Here is a 3,878-nt window from a genome sequence, read left to right on the forward strand (position 1 = left end):
TCTTGGGACTTTAATTCAGTTGTCAAACAACTTGTTAAATAGAGAATTAACTGATAGTTCCATATACTTTCATAATTAGTGATCTATTCTGAATATTAAAAAATGGTGACTTTAGAAAAAAACAGCCTCAAATTTTGTATAGTTATTTAAGAATCTGTATTAGTTGAAGTTGTTTGAAAATGCAAAGAGTAATTTGTGCTCCTGTGAGTTATTTAGGAGATCATTCTCAAACTCGGGAGTTGACTACGCAGCCTCTTCATTGCCATCTTCATGTCCTTGTTCCTCAGTGTGTAGATAACAGGATTCAGAATGGGTGTAATCATAAAGTCCAAAATGGCAAGAAATTTATCCACTGACACGGTGGGAAATGGCCACACATAAACAAAGATGCATGGTCCAAAGAACAAAACCACCATGGTGATGTGAGCTGACAGAGTAGAAAAGGCCTTAGACAAACCACCACATATGGAACGTTTCCACAGACTGACTAGGATGAAGATATAGGACATAAGTAATAAGAAGAAGGTGCCCATGGAAATGAACCCACTGTTGGCAGTAACCACGAATTCCATTCTGTAGGTGTCTGTGCAGGCAAGTCTGATAAACCAAGGAAGGTCACAGTAAAAGCTATCTATCTCATTAGGACCACAAAAAGGCAAGTGGCCAACAAAAGCTAACTGGGCCACTGAATGAATGAAGCCAATAGCTCAAGCACCAGACAGAAGTAAAATGCACATCTGTGGGCTCATGATAGTCAGGTAGTGGAGGGGATTACATATGGCCACATATCGGTCCAGGGCCATGGCAACAAGCAGCACCATCTCTGATCCACCCATGAAGGGCGAATATCTGGATGACACATCCCTGAAAGGATATGGTTTTGTCCCCAGAGTACAGGTCATGAATCATCTTAGGTACTGTCAAGGTAGAAAAACACAAATCAATGAATGAGAGATTAGCTAAAAGGAAGTACATGGGAGAACGTAAGTAAGGGTCAAAGGTCACTACAAACACAAGGAAGTTTCCCACAACAATTGTTACATAAAACACTGTAGAGAAGGCAAGGAGAAAATGCTGCACTGGTCTAGAGGTAGAAAGTCCCAGAAACACAAATTCAGACACTGAAGAGTAATTTGATTTATTCATTGACTTTGTGTTACCTGAAAGGGACAAATAAAAATAATTATAAAGGGATGCACCAGAGCTATTGAAAGAAACAGATGTCATTGAGTTTCAAATTCTGACACTAAAGAAAAAACTTCACTCTTCTCACAAAAGTCCCTTGAAAAAGTCATAGAAAGTTTATTCATTCAATAAATGTTGATTAAGCAGCTATCATGAAGACCTACATACTTGGCACTGTGCCACATTCTGGGAAATACTATTGTACAGAGTCCCTCATGTCAAGAAGGAGCATGTGTCAAGCAATGATGCAAGCAGTTAAGGGACTGTAGCTAGGAGATATCGCCAGGACCAATGTCAGCTGACACCCCAGAACTGATAAGGAGCAAAACCAGAGGAGGTCTGCAGAGACCCCAAACTGATTAAATCCCTTTAAAAACGGAAGGATCTTGGCAATAAGCTGTCAGACTCTTCAGACCTGACCCCACTATGTCTGACCACTTAAGAAAAGGCAACTGCCATGAAACGCTCTGCCCGACTGATCTCTGAACAGAATGGAGATCCTTCACTGCTTGAACTTGAAGCAGTAAGTGGCCAGAGTTGACCCAGAGGAGAGGGAGGTCTTAACTCAATTGTGCACCCACAGAATGACTTTGCGTTTGGTTCGTTAACTTCCTACACCCTTCTGTTATCTTGTTTGTTGTGTGGCTTGTCTTCTGTCCTGCTCTGTGTGCTGTGTAAGAAGCCAAGTTTAATCGCATGGTGAAATGTCATTGAGTTTGGAATCCTGAACCTGCTTTATAATTGTGATTTAATTTTGCTTTATGATTGAATAAAGCTGACATTGTGGAGAGACACAACTCATGTGTGCACCTTTATAGCATGCTCATGACAAATAAATGCCCTGTCTTTATGTAGTCTGTAGTCTAGTTGTGAAGCTAGGCATTAAATAACTAATGACATAACTATATGATTATAATGGTAATAAGTTATTTGAAGAAAAGAACAAAGGGTATGAGAATTATAAGAGCTCATAGCAGTGCCATCTGCTGTGATCTGGAAGAAGACATTTGTGCTAAGATCTAAATGATGAGTAGGAGTTAAATAAGTGAGGAAGAGTAGGAAGAGTGATCTACCGAGAAGAAAAACATGGGAAATACTCTTAAGAATGAAGAAACAGAACAATTTGGAATAAATAAAAGATCAGCAAGGGTCTGATCAAGGTAGAGTCCTCTACTCTGTATAAAGAATTTGGTCAATATCTTAGAAGTGATAGAAAGCCACTGAAGTAGAACAGTGAAATAATATTAGTACCTTGAAGAGTTGACAGTAGCTGCAAAGTAAAGAATGCAACAGAGTAATCCAGAGGGAAGAGAGAGATCTATTACGAGTCTATCGAAAGATCATATCAAATCACTACAGAAAGGATAAATTTATCAATAAATGGTATTGACATAACTAACCAAACTTGGTAGAAGTAAATTCCTGACCTTACAACAGTATATCAAATACATTTTAATGAATATTTAAATAATAAAAGAAATGGAAAAATAGAAGAAATATAGGCTTATTTTTACATAATCCTTTGTGTGAGAAAAATCTAAGCATATCCCCTCATGTGTAAATCATGCGGAAAAAAATGGACACCTTCAGGTTAAAAAATGTAATCTTCTACATACCATTTTTAGAAAAAAAGACAAATGTGGGAAAATAGTTATTAAATATAATGATGAACCAAATTTTGAATGAACAAACACATAAAAACTTGGACGGAATAAGAAATCTAAATAGTCAACATATGAAGAATAGTCAAACTCACTAGCAATCAAAGAAATGTAAGTAAAACAATATGGATTTGCTATTATGTAAGAATAAATGAATAATATATCATCAGTTATGCTATGAGGAAACAGTCTCTATTATTCACAGTCAAATTCATAAAACTTCTCCAGAACACAATTTCAAAATACATATCAAATATCTTTAAATCACTTTAGGACTAAGACTTATATTACAAGAAATTTTTCTTAAGGTAGAAACAACAGATAAGCCAAAATATTTAGCTATTGGGCAAATGTTATACAATTATTTATAAAAAGGGAAAAAATGGAAGTAACCTAAATTCAAATAACAAGGAATTATCTATAGTATATTCAAAGTGGAAAAGTATTCAACCTTATATGTACAAAATTATGAAAATTTAAGTAATAAACCTTTATTTACAAAGAGCAGTTTACAAGGAAATGTACAGAAAACATTTTTTTTAAATTAAGCTAGAAAAACAGAAATTAAAAAAGCAACAGATTGTTGATCTCTGGAGATATATATATATATTAGTTTGGTATTAATTTATATTTTGGTTATTTACAATTTATATATATATATATTTACAATAATATATATATATATTAGTTTGAACCATATGAAATTGGTACTTTGATAGATCAAAAAATAGTCAAATACCAATTTCACAGGAAGCCAACTAATATTAATTTTTTCCCTTATATGATTTTGTAAACTACTTTTCCTTTTCACAACTAAGCATTATTGATGCTTATTCCACCTGTGAATGGAATACCATGGGTCCCCCCCTTGCACTGCTACCACCAAGCTTTCTCCAGGCCCCACATCGCTGACAACCATTTTTTTTCATGTCATGACTTCTCCCTGCCACTTCAGTCATGCCTGGGCTTCAGCCTGGGCACAAGCCTCCACTGCATATATTAGTGGAATCACCAGGGACGCTATGTAGTCAA

At 35.7% G+C, this 3,878-nt stretch overlaps 1 pseudogene; it reads right to left on the reverse strand.

The window, feature by feature from the left end:
• Positions 1-212: 212 nt before the first annotated feature.
• LOC123784857 (olfactory receptor 4F6-like) lies at positions 213-1,161 on the reverse strand (annotated as a pseudogene).
• Positions 1,162-3,878: the final 2,717 nt, after the last annotated feature.

Source organism: Ursus americanus, chromosome 9 (genome assembly GCF_024610735.1).
Source record: "Ursus americanus isolate L20-20 chromosome 9, mUrsAme1.1.p, whole genome shotgun sequence".
Classification (NCBI taxonomy): Eukaryota; Metazoa; Chordata; class Mammalia; order Carnivora; family Ursidae; genus Ursus; species Ursus americanus.